At 55.4% G+C, this 18,318-nt stretch overlaps 1 protein-coding gene across 1 annotated transcript in view; it reads right to left on the reverse strand.

Annotated features, from left to right (window-relative positions):
• Window positions 1-18,312, reverse strand: part of KCNQ4 (potassium channel, voltage gated KQT-like subfamily Q, member 4) — a 54,679-nt gene extending 36,367 nt beyond the window's left edge. Inside the window, exon 1 of the mRNA XM_011977623.1 lies at window positions 18,264-18,312. The gene's annotated coding sequence lies outside the window, so the exon portion shown is untranslated. The remainder of the gene's footprint in view (window positions 1-18,263) is intronic.
• Window positions 18,313-18,318: the final 6 nt, after the last annotated feature.

Consider the following 18,318-nt stretch of genomic DNA (forward strand, 5'->3'; position numbering starts at 1 on the left):
CCCGACCTCGCCCACCCACCGACGCCAAATGCGGGGAGTGCGCGCCCCAGGACCCAGAGGAGCCCAGGCCCCTGAGCTGAGTCCTGGTCTGATCCGGCCCCTGGTACCGTTCTGGCCAGGGTCGCAGAACCCAGTGCCCAGGCTCAGGATGGTTCCAGCCCCCGAGGGGACATGGGGTAGGGCGATAGGGCTGGGTTTCCACTCTCGAGGCTGAGTGCCCAGGTGGGGCAGGTGCCAGGTAGCACCCTCACAGCACCATCCTAAAGGGCTCTTGGAGTAGGTAGTTTCACGTGTGACCTCAAGTAAGTTATTTCACCTTACTGAGACTCAGTTTCCTCATCCGGAAAATGGGGAGAGAAGACGCACCGACCATACAGATAGCGCGGAATAAATTACACAGTAGGTAGCAACTATTACTATCTTGTGTGGGTAATGATGATAATATTGAGTCTCAAGCCCCCTGCCCCCTCCCATCATAGCCTAAGGAGTTGTCCACCAAGGGAGAATACTGGAGTATTCTGGTCCCCTCGCCTCCTCAGGACCTCCCCAGATCCCACCCCACAGATAAAGAAATCAAAGTCGGGTTCTTGTAAAGGGCTCAAAGTCAGGGGTGAGTAGGAAGAACTAGGCCTGAGCCCAGGTCCTGGCCCCGAGGCCCAGGCTGTTCTTACAGAGACAGGGGCTCCCTGGGGCCAGCATCCTGGGCATGGGACCCCTTCTCCTCTCTCAGTGTCGAGAGAGGTGAGTGCTGACACAGGGCAGCTGGAACAAATAAGTAGGTAATGCGAAGAGTCCCTGTTCCCAGGCATCCAGCCCAGGCACAGACTGCCAGATGGTAGACACCGGGGATAGATACAGTTCCTGGTCCTCCTGCCCCCCATAATGTAAGCTCCATGAATGCAGGTACTTGATCTTGTTCCTACTTTCTCTCCAAAACCTAGTGCAGGGCCTGGTGCATTGTAGGTTCTCAATAAATGTTGAGTGAGTGAATGAATAAATGAACGAATGAGTGGTCCAGGTAGCTGGGAAAAGCCTCTTATACAACTGTGGCCTCTTGCCTGGCCACTTGTGTGAAGTGGCTTGCTTTGGGGAGGGGGGGTTTTAGGGTGAGTGCCCCTTTCCCCAGCCTGGAGACCTAGGGCAGTGGAATAGCAGAAGAAGAAGACAAAAACTGAGACAGAACAAAGGAGGAGGAGATAGATGTGGTCCCAGAAAGCAGAGGTAAGATCCCCTCTTTCTTCCTAGCCCCTCAAGTCCTATTCCTGGCCAGCCCAGGACTCACCCCCATTCCCCTTCCCCCCAGCCAGCCTCTCACTGACCACCACAATTCCAGCCCCCCATCCCCACCTCCAGTCCACTTACCTTGCAGTCGGAATGCCTCTTCCTCAGCCCCTACCCCATTTACAATCCTACAACAGCTTCTTACTGTTAAAATAGAAAACCCAAGCTCCTTAGACCAGCAGTTGAGGCTGTACACACACCCTAAGCACCAGCCACACTCGACTTCCCCATTCCCTGTACATTTCCACCTTGGTGGCTTTTATGCTGCCTCCCCTCCTTGGGCATCAATCCATCTTCCACCCCATCAATCCATGATTGGCTTTGAATAGAAGAGCTTCTCTAGCCCCTGGTTAGGATGCCAGGGCCCCTGTGGGCCCCCTCAGGCGCCCGTCGTCACACTATTTTACGAGAGTGAGAGTGTTCCTACCCACTTACTCCTCACTGAGATCCATCCCTCTAGGGCAAGGCCAGTCTGGCTCCTCCACAACCCCCAGCCTGGCCCCAGCTGATGCTCAGACAGTATCTAGGGAGTGAACAGAAAGACATAGTCACCAGGGCCTTAAGCTTCAGTGAATGGGACTTCCACACTGTCCTGTGAAGCCTGAGAGTTCTGGGTAAGGCTGTCTTGGGGTTGCTGCAGAAGTGGGTGGGTGGGTGGAAGGAGGATTGATGCAAGCTCCTAACTCTGGCAGGACTGGGGAGAGAGTATAAATGGAGACTCACATACCTTAAGTCTAAATATTTAAAAGTTTCAATCAAGTTAACAAGCTTTTAAATAAAATACACTCTGTCCTTCCCGACACATATACCTTCACAAAGATCTAGGTTTGAATTTTAGTTCTTGGACTCCTTGGAATCTGGCAGGGAAGGGACAGCCAGCCCCCGCTACCCTCTGATCCTCAGATTCTCTTTCCACACTGGGCCCATCCCTCCCCAGGAAGGCCTTGGGTGCACTCCTGGGGGTGCCTCAGCCTGCTCTTCCAGGCTTTCGCTATACCCACTGCCAACAGCCGTCCTTGAGCGTAGGGCTGCTCTGACAGCCCCTGGGAGGATGAATTGGAGAAGGGTCTGTGCAGACCCTGGAAGTAGGCATAAGTATTTGGCCAGGGAATTCCAGGGTTACCTGGAATGTGTTCTAGAGCAAGGAGGACCATGTACAGGCTCTGGGTTGATATGCCAGGGCCATATAGGTTGAGTGGGTAGAATTCTGGGCCCCAACCCGTGACTCCACCCAGAGCAGCCCTGCTTTGATCTGTTTTATATACTGCGCTTCTGTGTCAGGTGTCATTCAAAGAACCAGATCTATGACTTAAAACAGTGTGAAAGGCTCTAATCTAGATCCTGCCTGCTACTGAACATGGGAAGCTGAGGTTACCAGAAGGCCAGTGACTGCATTCAGGCAGTGGGTTGGAGCAAATCCAGGGCGCAATCCCAGGTCTCCCTCGTGGAGGCCAAGGCCTGGGAGCATATTTCTGAGGGATAAGACCTAGGGCCTCCAATGGGACAGGCCCCCAGGAGGTGGTGAGTGCTCAGTCCCTGGTGGGAGCCAGCGGGCCTACTGTTGGGGCCTCCTGCCATGACAGGGCGCTGGACCCTCAACTCAGGTTGCCCAGCTCAGGAGTGGGGAGGCCAGACCAGGCCAGAGAAGGAGAGGGAGTCCTGGTATAAACAACCGTGGGGGGACCAAGATGTTTTCTCGTCTCCCAGGCGACGGCAGTGTTTACTGCCTAGCAAGGAGGGGGGCATGGCCCACACATTTGCCTCCCTGACTTGTAGCCAAATTTTTCCAGGAAGGGGTGGCCCAGGATGAGCCCCAAACACTCCTGCTCTGCACCCCAATATCTTACCCCAACTCTGCCCCAACATACACCCTGAACCTCCCTGACATCGCCCCCATCTTTCAGTCCCACATGCTATGTAGCACTGTACCTCCATCAGTCCTGAATGCCCCAGCATTGCCCCCTAGCTCCTAATTCTGCTCACAGAGTAGGAGGGTGGGGAACAGAAGCAGGACAGGGGAAGGCCCCAAGCAGAGGAACTGGGTATGTGCCAGGGATCTGAGCTGGGGCTGCTGGGCATGGGGCAAGGACAAACCTCTCCCACGGCCCTGGCCAAGACAGAGGGAGGGCTGCAGCCCTTGGATTAGGAGAGTGCAAATCCCTTTCCCCAGCCCAGGGCCCACCCCATGCCTGTCATGTGAAGGGCATTAAATGACCAGACCCCAACAAGGGAGGGGCTGGCAGGTGCCCACATGGTCATGCCACAGCCAGCTCCTTTGCCCAGGCAGCCAGGCCAAGGAGAAAAAAAACCCTTGATGCAGGAGGGCAAGTGGCAAGGTCCCCTTCCCCCATGGCAGCAGCTGCAGGCAGGTCCAAACACAGGGGCACAGGGGTTGGTGTGGCTTGAGTTCCAGCCAGCAGCCCAGCCCAGTTTCCACATACATATGCACACCCTGCCCAGCTGACGATGGGTCTTGTTGAGACACCAACTGATTTTCACTGAGAGCACAGGCTCAGAAATGGGGCTGTGTCCATCAGGGGTCCTAGACAGGCATCTGGACCCCTGGAGTCCAACCCTGAGTCAGCGACTTCTCAGCTGAATGACCCTGGGCAAGTCACTTCTCCTTTCTGAGCCTCAGCATAAAATAGCATAATAGTATCTTCCTCCAGGGTTGTTACATGAATTCAGTGGGATTCATTGAACAAACGGTAATTAAAGCCCACAAGGGGTCCAGCATGCCTGAAACAGCTTTGTGGACCATCGGTGGGAGACAGGACCTCCTTCCCAGTACACGTAGTATTTTGGACCTCGAGTTAAGGCTCGACAGGTGAAAAACATCTGCCCAAGACCATGCAGAGGGTGCCTAAGCCCAGGCCAGCTCCTGGGAACCTCTGCAGAAAGGTTTTCACTGTTATTTGTCATCACTGGAGACAACTAAGATGCTTGGACTGAGCCTGGGTTCTGGTCTGGGCTCTGCTGCTGACCTGAGTTTAGTCCCTGCCCTGTTCTGAGCCTGTTCCCCCCTCAGAAGAATGAGGCGGCTGGATGACACCAGTGATTTCCACACTCTGTTGAGCTTCAAGAAAAAGACAGAGCTGGGGCTAGCTGAACTGCCAGGACTCTGCCCCTTCGCCAGGGTGTCCCTCCATTATCTGGGCCAAATCCCAGTGTACCCTCTTGGAGCCATTATAAGGCCGCTATTCTAGGGACCTCCATGGACCCCAAGTTCATATCCCTAGATTCCCTTTCCAGACAGCCTCGGCGCCTGCACCCACCCTCTCTGCTTCCAAGGCCACCCCCACAAACCCCCCAGCTCCCAGCTCAACCACACACACCTCCCCGCAAGCCAGAGTTTGCATAAGCAGCTGGACTTTCCCTATAGGCAAAGTCCTAGGACTCCGAGTCAGGTTAAGCCAGGCCCTGGGGAGGGTTGGTCGATGGCTCTGGAGGAGACTTTCAGGGGGCTGGACCCTGGGGGGAAGGTAAAGGAAAAAGGGGGACTAGTTGGTAGCATCCCCAGGGCTCCTTGCCAGAGTCCTCACCCCTCCAGCATCCTCCTCAACAGTCCCAGAAAGGAGTTTCTAAAACACGAATCTGCCATGTTACTCCTGACATCACTTCCTTCCCATCACCCTCTCAGGAAGCTGCAGCCCTTCAGCCCGGTGTCCTCATTGCTGAGCCTGGCCCTGTCACATCCCAGCCTCTTCTCCAGATACCTCTTGCCTTCTCTAGGATCCCACTCTTCTGATTTCTTGCTGTTCTTTGCAAATGCCCTGTTCAGCCTCACTTCTGGGTCTCTGCCTGTGCTATTCTCTCTGCCTGAAACACTGTTCCTTGCTCCTTTTCACCTGGGTAACTCCTACTTCTACTCATCTTTCAGTCTCAACTTAAGCCTTTTCCTCTGGGAAGTCTTCCCAACCATGCCCAGATTGGGGCTGGGCTTGGCCCTCTGTGCTGGGCTCCCACAGGACTCCATGCTGCCTGGACAGTGGCACTTATCACCCTGCCTGGTAACTGCCAGCTTCCCAGCCCATCTCCCCCAGGGAGCAGAGGAAGGTCTGATTCATTGCTCTGTCCCGAGTCTGGCATAGGGCCTGGCCGGGGGGGACTGGCATAAGCAGCTGAACTTCATTTAGAAGAGAAGGCTTCTCAAATGAAAGGGCGAGAGGGAAGGAATGAGTCCCCAGGGTTGAATCAGGGTGGGAGCAAGACCTTGAACTTTATTTATTTATTGAGATGGAGTCTCACTCTGTCGCCCAGACTGGAGTGTGGTGGCATGATCTTGGTTCACTGCAACCTCCACCTCCCGGGTTCAAGCGATTCTCGTGCCTCAGCCTCCTAAGTAGCTGGGATTATAGGTGCCCACCACCACACCCGGATAATTTTTTGTATTTTTAGTAGAGATGGGGTTTCACCATGTTGGCCAGGCTAGTCTCAAACTCCTGGCCTCAGGTGGTGGCCTGCCTCTGCCTCCCAAAGTGCTGGGATTACAGGTGTGAGCCGCCATGCCTGGCCCAGGACCTCGAACATTAAAGCTCGACAGCTCCTCATATCCACCCCCCGCCAACTAGAAGCAGGCAGACATAGTACGGGTGAGTTAGGTGGGTAAGATCACAGCCTGTAGAGCTAGACTCTTGGGGTTAGAATCCTGGCCCTGCTACGTGTACCCAGGCAAGTCACTTAACCTCTTTGTGCCTCAACATCCTCATCTGAAAAGTAGGCATAATAACAATGCCTACCCCCATAGCGTCATTGAGGGGAAAAAGTGAGAGAAGGCGTAGCGAGCTGTCAGAGCAGCATCTGGTCCACAGTAAGCACTCAGTAAGGTTCTGCTATTATGATCTTGGTTATTATTGAGAGTCAGAACAGAGAGGAAGGCTGAGACTCAGAGAAGGAGGTGACTGCTAGAAGCTAGCCAGCAGGATCGTGTCTCTTGCTTTCCCACCCCAAACCGGTGCCGCTGATGTGCACTGATTACCCCCTCGGCCCCCCACCACAGTCCTGCAAACTGTTCCCACCCTCTCATGTCACAGAATCGTTGCACACTTGGCCTCTCCAGGCACTCAGTTGTCTGAGCTGAGCCCAGAAAACTGCCATCCTCTTGGGCATTCGCCACTTCCTGGCTGTGTGACAAGGGCAGTGTTTAACCTTTAAGCTTCAGTGTCATCTTCCATATAATGGGGATAATGATAGGACCTACCTCATAGGGCTGTTGGAAGGATTAAATGAAGCAGCGTGAAAAATATTTAGCACAATACCTGGTAGAGATTAGACTATGAATCTTGTTACTCACTGACAAAGTCTGTGCTTAGAACTCTAGCCTGGCTCTGGCTTCGTGCATTCTTTTCCTAGAGTTCCGCAGGCCTCCAGCCTGGGCAGCTCTGAGCTGTCCCCCAGGGGAGCCTGAGGACAGGAATTGCTAGTGTGGCCACCATGCTTTTACAGGGCCTGTGGCATTCCACCTGCCCCTCTCCCCCATATATCTCTTCCTCAGGGCTCAAAGCAGTGTAAGTGAAAAGTGAAAGTGAGATGAGGGGCTTAGGACCCTAGAGAAGTGGGAGCCTGTGATGGCAAGATAAGAATAGTAAAACCAGGGCTGGGTGCAGTGGCTTACGCCTGTAATCTCAGCACTTTGGGAGACCAGGGTGGGAAAAATTGCTTGAGCACAGGAATTCGAGACCAGCCTGGGCAACATAACAAGATCCCCCCTCTACAAAAAATTTAAAAATTAGCCTAGCGCCATGACGTGCACCTGTAGTCTCAGCTACACGAAAGGCTAAGGCAGGAGGACCGCTTGAGCCCAGGAGTTCAAGGCTGCAGTGAACCATGATCACACCACTGCCCTCCAGCCTGGGTGAAAGAGTAAAACTCTGTCTCAAAAGGAAAAAATATATATAAGGTAAAACCACCACAATCCCCCTGTTCTTCACAGCACTTTGCAGTTTACCAAGCACTTGCTATAGGAGGCAGCCCCATGAGGTAAGCAGGGAGAGATGGCAATTGTCATTCTATGTGTAAGGAAGCTGGTGCCTCAGAGAGGTTGGGTCACCCGCCTGGCATCACACAGCCTCCAGGAAGCAGAGGCAGGAGCTGAGCCCTAGCCTGCTGCCTCCTGGTCCAGTGCTCCTTTAACTGAGGGGGCGAGCCCTTGATTTTGGCTGATCTGCCCCTTGCCCCCCCGACCCGCCCAACCCAATCTTAGGAAAGAGCTCTGGGTTGGTCCTCACTGCAAAGTGCGGGGCCTGAGGCTCCTCTGTTCCCTGATCCCTCCGTCCCTACTAGACCCCTCCCTCTTCTGGCTCCACAGCTCAGTGGGGAGGAGCCGGGTTGGCGCCCAAACTCAGGGATTTCACGCACCACCGGTAAAATTTCCAAAAACACTTTGGAGACTGCATAAGGTTGTCAACTTTTTATTTTGCCAAGTAAGGACATTTTTTTCCCCAGCCCATCATTTCATAAAAGAAAGGACATCATCTCATACTAAAAGACAGTCCTTTAAATGGAATAAATTTAGCTTTATGAAAGAGTCGCCACCCCGTCCTGATTCTCCTCGGTTTTGCCTTAGGCCACTGGAAACTGCCCTGGGTCAGCTGGCAAGGCTGAGAACCATTTAGAGCTCAGGCTTGGCCCTGACGCCGACATGGGTTTGAGTCTTGACTCGACCACAGACAAGCTGTGTAACTTAGTATGTGGTATTTCTCTTCTCTGAGCCCCAGTTTCTTGTCGGCAAAATGGGAACAATAATAGTGCCTGCTACCTAGTAGGTACTGGAAGAACTAGATGACCTCATGTCGGCAGAGCACTCAGTCAGAAAGAGTCAAGCCCTGGTTCCCATCCAGTGTCCCCACCCTGGCATGTCACCGTGTATGGCTCCCCACTGCCCACGGGGTAAGGCCCACCTCCACAGCCTGTCAATCAAGGCCCTGTACTCTGCAGGTCTTGGGGCAAAGGAGTGAGGGGAAGGAAGTCCCATCTCAAGGCCTTTGCTCCACTGTTCCCTCCACCTGGAGCTCACTTGAGATAAAAATCATGAGCACCCACAGTTCAGTGCTCCACACAGAGGGCTGAGGGGTCTTTTCTCCACTTCTCTCTAGCTGGCAAAACCTTTCTCATCCTTACTACTTGGCCTCAATGCCACCTTCATCCTTCACTCAGCAAACATTCACTCATTGTTGACCACATGCCAAGAACTGTGCTCAACTCCACCTGCCCAGTTCTCACAGTCCCATGCAGAAGAGCAAAAAACACACAGGGCTGGGTGAACAGAGCTCTGGGGGCACTGAAGGGGCCTCAGTCAAGCCTGGGGTAATGGGGATAGGGAGTGCTTCCAAGAAGAGGTGGTGCTCAAACTGGGGCTTGAAGGATGAATAGGAGTTAGCCAGATGACGCAGCAGGCAGGAGAGGGGAGGGAGTTGCAGGCAGAAGGAAAAGTACAGAAGCCCTAAACAGTGCAATGCTTTGGGACATTATAAGTCATTTCTTAAGGTGAGAGCAAAGGATGCTTGTGTGGAGGGCATTTCTGACTTGGGCACTGGGGGTCGGGGAGTCACTGTCATGTGGATTGAGGAAGGAGGGCAGGTTTGGAGGGAGATGCTGAGTTTGAGATGCCCAGGGGATGAGGAGGAGAGGTGTCAGCAGGCAGGAAGCGCAGGGATGAAACTGCAGAGTGGAGGCTGTCATCATAGGGGTGATCCCTGATGTAGGAGTGTATGAGACCACCCCCTGAAACTACGTACTGAGAAGAGGACTGGAGACAAAGCCCCAACATTCAAGGGGCAGAAACAGGAGGCAGAGCTGCTGATACAACCAAGAGAGAAAAGGCAGAGAGGCAGATTTGAGGAAAGTCAAGGGGGGTGCATTCAAGAAGGAAAGGCCCAGCAGGCAGCCATGGTGGCTCCCGAGGCCGCCATGGGAGGATCGCTTGAGCCAGGAGTTGGAGATCAGCCGGGACAACATAGCAAGACTCTGTCTCCACAAAAAAATTTAAAAACTAGCTGGGTATCTTGTAGTCCCAGCTCCTCGGGAGGGTGAGGTGGAAGGATTGCTTGAGCCCAGGAGGTTGAGGCTGCAGTGATCATAGTGATCATGTACTCCAGCCTGGGTGACAGAGTGAGGCCCTGCCTTAAAAAAAAAAAAAAGAAAGAAAAGGAAAAAAAGAAGCCGGGCGCGGTGGCTCAAGCCTGTAATCCCAGCACTTTGGGAGGCCGAGACGGGTGGATCACAAGGTTAAGAGATCGAGACCATCCTGGCTAACACGGTGAAACCCCGTCTCTACTAAAAAGTACAAAAACTAGCCGGGCGAGGTGGTGGGCGCCTGTAGTCCCAGGTACTCGGGAGGCTGAGGCAGGAGAATAGCGTCAACCTGGGAGGCGGAGCTTGCAGTGAGCTGAGATCCGGCCACTGCACTCCAGCCTGGGCAACAGAGCGGAGCCCATAGGGGCCCCCTGGGGATGCAGCATGGTGGAGTGGCTAAATGCATGGCTCCCAGAGAGGGACATGCTGGGTTCGAATCCTGCCTCTACCGCCTGTCAGCTATGTTGGCTTTGGGCAAGTCATTAACTTCTTTATACCTTAATCCCCCTGTCTGTAAAATAGGGCAAATGTATTTTTTTTTTTTAGGATAAAAAGCATGGAGGGGAGGGACTGATACCCCCACCCAGGCTCTGTGCATCCCCAGGTTGTATCTCCCTCTCTCTGCTGGGCCATGGGTCACACTGTCCTTTCCCCATCCCCTGTCGCTCCCACCAGACTGCCACCAATCCCCAGAGGCTGGAAAATGAGATGAGTGAATGAGTTCACCCAGGGAACGGGCAGCGGGGGGGCAGCGGGGAGGCAGCACTTCTCCCATGTTACCCCAGTATAAGGAGGGAAGGTGGAAAAGGCCCCGTGTGGGCTGTGCCCTTGAGCCATCAGGTCCCTTCTAGCCTCAGTTTCCCAATCTGTGAAATGAAGCCCGTAGATCTGCTCCAGCTCTGAGGCCTGAGGTTCTGTACAGCAGGGATATATGGAGAGAGGATGGGGATAGAAAGGCCAGTTCCCGACCTGCTGGTCCTGCCTCTAAGGGAGGAGGTTCCACAGGGTCTGAATCCCTACTGTGCCCAGGGGCTGGTCCCTCTAGTAGAGGGTGGCAGCTGGGCCAAGATGGGCAGGAGTGAAGACGCCTGAGATTGTGCTGACAAAGCTGTTCCTGCTTTTCCTCTTTCTCTCCCTGTCCCCTCCCCTCCCGGGGGACGGCCAAGCCCAGCAAAAAATAAACCCAAAGACAGCAACCTGGACAGGCCTGAGGCTCCCAGAGAGAAGTGGTGGGGAAGGAGGAGCAGCCTGTGACCCTCCCACCACTGCCCAAAAGCCAGTGGGTATACCCGATCTGATCCCTACCCCATCCCCCACCCACACCCCGCCAAAGTTGGGCTCAAAGGGAACAGGCATCTCCCCTCCATCTTTCACTCTGTGGGAGCTTGATAGGGACAATTCAAGTAAATGTTGTCCAGCCCAGCTAGATGGGGGCCTCCAGGTTTTTGAAATAATACCCCAGGAAATCTCATTCACTTCCTGGTTCTTGGGCAGTCCTTCCTGCTGTCTGACCTCCATCTCTTCTGCTTTGATGGGAACCATGCTCCATTTATCTCCAGTGAGCTTTCCTCCAGTCCCACCTTCCTGGCCTGGGTGTCTAAGGAGTCTCAGGAGAATGTGCCTCAAGATTTCCCTTCCAGGCTTTAGGCTAGAGACCCCACTGTACCCACTGTTCCCCAAAATCTCAGGGGGTGAGGAGGGACGGAATCGCTGAGCTCCCTCCCTCAGGCGCTGCCCATGGATTCCCAGCCCAACCAGTCTGCTGCCTGGGGTTGCCCCTCTTGTTCCTCACCCCTCCGCGTGCCAGCCCCCAGGGCACACAGCCCCTGCCCCAGTGACAGTGTTGCCAGGGAGCCTGGAGTCCTGGGGGCTCTGTGTAGTCACTGAGGTCTGCTCAGCATCCTTTCTCCAGCCCCTCAGAGCCTCCAATGCGGACAGGCAGCCCCCTGAGTGCCCTGTGAAGTGGCACCCTGTCCCCTGAGGGGCCCCCAGAGAAGATGCTAGAAGAGAGCTCCCTACGTGGTACCCTATGAAGTTCAAGGTCCTGAGACAGCAGTTTCTCTCATTCACCCAGCATGACTGTGTGCCAGGCAGCCCTGAGAGGTCCACTTTCCTGTTAGGCCCATTTTACAGAAGAAGATACCGAGGCTCAGGAACTGAGGTAGAAGGGGGTGGGCACCTTCCCAGTAAGCATGGGGACTAAGATCTCTAAATCTCCCTTGGGATTCCCTGCCTCACTCCCCGTGATCATTTGCTCTGTAGAGAGTCGGGGAGTGCCCTCCTCTCCCGGGAGTCCCTGGCTGTCTCTCTGGGCACCATGGCTCTACTTTGATCTCCCTGGGGCCAGGCCAGTTGCCAGGGTTGGACCATGAGGCCCAAACTCGGCCGCACAATGGCCCTCTGGCATACACTGTCCTCCCATAATTCACAGACATGCTCACAGCTGCACACAGACCAGACCTCTCTCCAAACATCTCCCTGGGAGAAGAGGCAGCTGAGACCAGTGGTCCCCGCAGACTCTGAGACCTCCTCATAGTGCTCCCAATCCCCCGCCCTACCAGGCAGGGCACAGGCATGGTCTAGCTCTCTCTGGCTCCCTGGTCCTGGTATGGAGCTGATGCTCTGTAACTGTTTGTCAGACGAAGGAAGAAACAAATCAGTGAGCATCCTAGGTAGCCAGGCTGGGGTCCATTCATGAGCTGCGTGACGTCCCTTCACCCAGCCTCACTTTGCTCAACTGTGACATGAAGAAGACAGCACCCACCTGATATGATGGCTGTGAGGGTTACGCGAGAGAATGTAAGTCAGACACTGACGGGCAGGGCCCACAGGAGGCCCAAAAGACACAGCCTCAGCTCCTGTGGAGAGCCACTCGCCCCGGGACCCAGGCAGACATAGCTCCTACTCTCTCCGGAGCACACTTAGACACACTCACCTTGCTGAGCCCAGCACACCTGCCACACCTCTCCCCGGAGGAGAATGAGGACAGTGATTACAGCATAATAATAACAGTAAGGATGATCATGACTAACAGTGCCCGGCAGTGTTCGGTGCCTTATCTCATCCAGTCCTGACAATCTTAGAGGCAGGTATTAGGATTATTCCCATTTTTCAGATGAGAAAACTGAAGCCCAGAGAGGTTAAGTAACTTGCCCAAGGACACATGACTGCTAAGGCTAGAACCAGGAAGGAACGCAGATCTGTCAGCCTCAGAGCCCGTGCTCTTTGCTCCCCGCAGGACAGCTTTTGGAGAAACAAAAAGTCCCTGCTATTCCCCTATGCCCAGCCTCTCAACTCTCACACTAGGAGCTTCCCCCAGGGCAAACATGCAGAATTCCCTGCTGGGGGGCTCCGTAGCCCACAAGAAGATCGGACCTTCCCTAAAGACCTGCATTGGTGCTAGGGAGGTAGGAGGGAGTCTGGGGAAGTTCCCCGGGCAGCCTTCTTTGTGGGCAGGGCCTCGGCCTTTCTCTTTCCCTGCTCCCAGGCAGTTCCAGCTCCTTTGACTGGCTCAGAGAGCCTGAAATTAATCATCCACTCAAAGTGCTGCCATCAGCCCAAGAATAATAATCACCTCTTGAAACACTCCTGGCTTAAATATCCCAAGGATAAGGGCTTCAGCAGCAACAGGGATTGAAGTTAGACATCCAGCAGGGCATCTTCAATGGAAGAATGAACGTACTATGGAGTTGGGGTGGGGTGGGCAGACAGTGAGAGATGGAACCGGCTCCAGTGACACCAAAGAACTCCAGAAGAAAGAGGCAAAGGAGTGTGAGGGGGAGTGTGAGGGGGAGTGCGAGGGGGAGGGGGAGGGCAGTGTAAGAACAGGATGGTCTCCCCAGCTCCTTACAAAGACCAAGCAAAGGGACTGGGGTTGAAAAACAGCAGCACGAAAAATTTGGGTCACACTCAAAGACTTTCCTAATCACAAGGCAAAGTTCTTAGAGCATCCATCCCCCCTATTGGCTAGGTTGGGAAAATTGTTATCTAAAGTCCTGATCTGGGAGACAAAAGGCTTGGGTTCCTGGCACAGTTCTCCACGAACTCACTAGGTGTGACCTTGGATGAGCAGCTGCCCCTTTCTACGTCTTGGTGTACCCAGCAGTACACCACAAGGTCAGATCGAAGGACCTCCAAGGGCCCTCCAGGAGGAGCAAAGGCCAGCGAAGTTCTAGGAAGCCAGCCACCCCACTCCTCCACAGTTCTGAGGCTGCCCCCCAGGATGGCTACGAAAATACACACAGACCCGCAAGGGCAGCCCTGCAGTTGTGTATAGGTGAAGGCCAAAAACTCAAGGACAGGAGCAAGCTTTGTTCTGTCCTAGGGGTCTGGGCTGGAGCCACAGGCCCGGGTGTGTGTCTATGGCGAGTGTCTATGAAGTCAGGGAAAAGGCAGGGGCAGCTGTAAGCTAGAACTCTTTGTTGGATGGATGCTATGTGTGTGTTTGGGTTTGTGTGTCGATGTTGCATTGAGTGTGTGTGTGAGACATTCAGACAGGTACGCGGCAGTGACGTGGGTCTACAACTAAAACGTGGCTGCAGTGGGTGAGGCTGGCAGTTTCCACTCAATTCCACAAAATGCCATCACAGCCCACCTCGTGCTGACTGTGTGCAGGGTGCTGGGGATGGATAGACAGATGACACAGGAGCGCTGTTCTTGAAGAGCCTGGGCTTGGGGTGCTGCTAGCTGAGGCTGTGGTGCGGAGAGCAACAGCTCCCAGTTTGTCCCCGCTCTGGGCTGAGGCTCTTCCACATTAACTGGGTGGCCTCTGCTGAGTCCCAGTTTCCCCATCTGTCAAAAGAGGAGGACAACAGTGCCCACCTCACAAGGCTGCAGAAGGACACAATGAGACCGGTTTAGAGAGAGTTCAACACGGTGCCACGGTGCAGCTGGTGCTGCACACACGACCAGAGATTTCAGTTCAGACTCCAAGAGCCAAGCCTGGTGGCCACTAGGAACAGAGAACAGTCCCGCACAGGGAAGCAGGAACAATTTCAACTCTCTGCCCCGGCCTAGCCCAGCTGAGGTCTCTGCACAGAGTCCGCTGTATCTGCTACTCATTTCCCAGGTGACTTTGGACTCCAGAACCTCAGTTTCCTTACAAGTAAAATGGGGCTGTCAAAATGTGAGGACCGACTGGCCTAGTGGGGATGCCTGAGGGTTCTGAGGACCCTTTGCTGGGATGATTTCCAACCCAGGCGATGTTCTTTCTCAGATGGCCGGGGTGGGAGGTCAGGGGCTTCGGGGTTAGGAGTCTGCGGGCCCCAGAAGCTGCTGCCACCTCCTCCCCTCCCCATTCCCACAGCTTCTGACCCCAGGGACAAGGCTGAGGGAGGATGTTTACAGAGCCGCAAACCTTCACATAGAGAAAGTCTGCTGGGCCCTGGGGGCTGGGAGCAGCAGGCATGCGGCTCATAGTGGCTGGGGAGGATGGAAGGAGATAGGGTCTGGCCCAGCCCCCTCCAGCACTCTGACTTCAAGGGAAGCTGAGAGGGGGCAGCAAGGGGACTGAGAGCATTCCCCTCAAGGGCTTAGTGAGCAGGATGGGCCACCAGGTGATGTTTCTTAAAATTCAGAGAGCAGGGTCTGTGAAGGCTTGAGGGCTTAAATCAGGGATGGGGGCGTAGGAGCGGGATGGGGTTTGGTGACCAGACTGAGGGTCTAGAGAGGGAAAACTTGGAGAGGGGCCCAGTGGCCCCTCATTCTGGATCCCAACAGGAGAAGACAGGAGTCAGCAGTCCTCTCTTCCCAGAGGTCGCAGCTGCCGCAGGACAGGCCGAATCCGGGCTTGTACTCTAGGCAATCTTCCACCTCTTGGAGCCAGAAAGATGTAGGTTCTGTGTGGGGCTCAGAGGGGACCGGCTGGCAGATGGGAGGGAGGCATACCCTAGGGGGAATGGGCTCCTCTCGCCCCAGCTCCCTCCTTCCTGAGCCCTTCTCTCTCTCTCTTTTTAATTGACAAGGTTTCATCCGGTCACTCAGGCTGGAATGCAGTGGCGCAATCACAGTTCACAATAGCCTAGAATTCCTGGGCTCAAGTGGTCCTCCCACTTCAGCCTCCCAAGTAGCTGTGACTACAGGTGTGCAGCACCATGCCCAGCTAATTTTTAAATTTTGTAGAGTCAGGGGTCTCACCATGTTGCCCAGGCTGGTCTGGAACTCCTAGGCTCAAGCGATCCTCCCACCTCAGCCTCCCACAGTGCTGGGATTATAGGCGAGAGCCACCACGCCCAGCTCAGAGCCCTTCTCTTGCAGGCTCTTCTGCTGGGGCCCCTCCTGCCACAGCCTGCATCTCTGGGAAGGGGGTCCTAGCTAACGGTACTCCCTGGACTCCCCTCACTTGGGCTGCCACTGAGGGAGATTGGGAAGAAGAGAAAGGATTTGACCAAAAGTGTAGTGGTCAAGCTAGGAGTCCAACAGCAGGAAGTACTTCCTGGCAAGACCCTGCAGTGTGACTGAGAAACCCCACATCTGGAGCTCCTCAAAAACAAGAGAGACCTTCCGTGTGGGCCCCCTCCCCTAGTCCCAATAAGAACAACCATCTCTCACGCTCAGACAGGCCCCCGCAGCTTACCAAGCTCTTTTCCACTCCATTACCTCATCAGAGAGAGCCGCAAGGTTGGGGCCTCTACCCGCTTTGACGACCTATAGACCTAAAGCTCAGAGAGGCACAGCGATCAACCCAACGTCACAGAGCACACAAGAGGTGGGGTTCCTGACACCTCTGCTCCCTTTGACCTCTAAGATGGGTGACCAATTCCCTGAGATCCTTAAACACCAGGGCGCTTTCACACCATACTTCCTCCCCTAGAGCTCCCAAGACATGCCCTGGCCCTGGGCTCCCGGGGAAAAGTGGTCAGGACAAGCACGGCCCTGGCGAGGGCATTTCCTGGCATTGGGAAAGGGCAGGATGTGGGGCAAAGGTGCCAGTGGATTAGCTCCTGGAGAGGAAGGGGCGGTCCTTTCAAAGGAGGCAACCATAGCGCCTGGCAGGGGACGGGAGGCAGGTCCTTCACCTCCACTGACCCTCGTGGGGGCCATGAGGCCAAGCCTGGGGGATAAGGACCCAACCTCAGAGCCCTATTGGCTTCCCCAGGCCCAGCCATGCCTTGGAAAAGTCACTTCTCAAGAGGAGCCCACGGAGGGCACAGTTGTTCTCTGGGGGGTGTCTCACCCTCCTTGGGCACTCAGCCACTCCTAAGGAGCAGTCCCCATCCCCTCACCCCCAACCCCACCAGCCCTGGGCCTTCCTCACTCCAACAGGCCTCTTTATAGCCACAAACATTCATCCTAGGCCTCCCAATGGGCACTAAGGGCTGGGCTACTTCTAACCGTTGACCCTGAACCAAAGCTTGACCTCATGTCCTGAGCAATTTCAACTCTCTGCCCTGGGCTAGCCCAGCTGAGATCTCTGCACAGAGTCAAGGCTGCCACCCCCAACGCACTTAATGGCCGACAGAGTCCTCTTTCCCACCCTGCCCCTCCCTGTGCCGCATCTTTCTCCCCTTCACCTCTGAAATTCTGTGGGCCCAGTTCAGATGGGGCAGAGGCAGGCCAGCAGGCACCCAAGCGACAGGCGGAAGGACAGACCCAGAGACAGGTGGAAAAGAGAGGTAGAGGAAGAGTGCACAGTCAGGTGGACAGGTGGATAGGCAGATGCACAGACAGGCACCCAGATAACTGCATAGGCCACAGATGGATGGAAACAGGCAAGCAGAAGGACTGCGGACAGTTAGGTGGAGAGATGAGCAGACTGGCCAACTTGCACACAGGTGGAAACTCAGGCTGGCAGAGGGACAGCCAGGCCAGCAGGAGGGCTGCTGGACGGTCAGGTGTGCAGGCAGGTGGGCCACCCAGGAGACCCCAGCGCCAAAGGGCCCTCTCTGTTGGCAGCAAAAAGGGATTAATAGCTACACATTTTCCAGGGACCAGAGGTCTCTCTCTGGGCATCTCTGAGCGTCCCAGCGTCAGGCCCAGCCCTTCAACTGATATCTGCCGGACCTCTCATGTTCCCGGCTGGGCCAGGCCGTCCCCCAAGACTGAGCTCTGAGCTGCCAAAATTCACTCTTTACATCCAAGAGGAGTCAGTGTTTCTGAAAGTTGTAGGAGCCTGGTGAGAGGGAGGAGGGGGCCCCAGCAGCGACAGTGTTTCCAAACCTACCCCTCTCCTCTTTCTTTTTCCCCTGGTGCTTAGAGCCAGGCCTGGTGCTGCAGGCCAGCAAGGCAGGCGAGCTGGGCCAAGCCGGCAGGGCAGGGCAGGGCAGGCAAGGCGGCCGCTGCTGCCACTGGGAAGTTGAGGGTGGAGGGGAAGACTGAGGGAAGACACAGATAAAGTCGGACACAGCATAGGCGAGTGTCAGGGCCCAGGTGGCCCACGGGGACCCCCATACACCCACAGTCAGCTGGCCAGGGGTGGGAATGAGGGCTGCCCTGGAGAGGAGCACCCCTGAGGGGAGCCCTTCATAGCTCAGAGCTGGGGAGCAAGTGACAGAAGCGTGTGGGAGCCAAGGGGTCCTCTTTGTGTCTGGAACACAGGGAGGCAGTGGTGGGGAAGAGCAAAAGGGTGCCCACTCCAGGGGCCCCAGACTTCGCTGAGCGGACTCGGGGGAGGCAGCTGGCGGTGGGGAGTACCTGGGACAGAGGAGCAGAGGTTGGCGGTCAGGATGGAAATAAGCAGTTGCGGTGCGGGGAGGTCAGAAGCGAGGTCAAGCAAGGGTCAGGCCTGGGAGATCAGGGCTTAGGGTAGGGCTCAGCGAGGGGATCAGAAATGGGGCTCAGGCCTGGGGGCAGAGAGATGAGGGTCGGCCCTGAGGTAGGGGGCAGAAGGCGGAGCCGGGGCGGGGCGGCAGTACCCCGGGAGGCCAGGCTCGCGCGGGGACACGCGGAAGGGCGCAGGGTCGCAAACTCACATGAAGACGTGGTAGACGAAGGCCCAGCCGCGGGGCCGCTCCAGCACGTTGTAGA

This window comes from Mandrillus leucophaeus, unplaced genomic scaffold (assembly GCF_000951045.1).
Source record: "Mandrillus leucophaeus isolate KB7577 unplaced genomic scaffold, Mleu.le_1.0 Scaffold182, whole genome shotgun sequence".
Lineage (NCBI taxonomy): Eukaryota > Metazoa > Chordata > Mammalia > Primates > Cercopithecidae > Mandrillus > Mandrillus leucophaeus.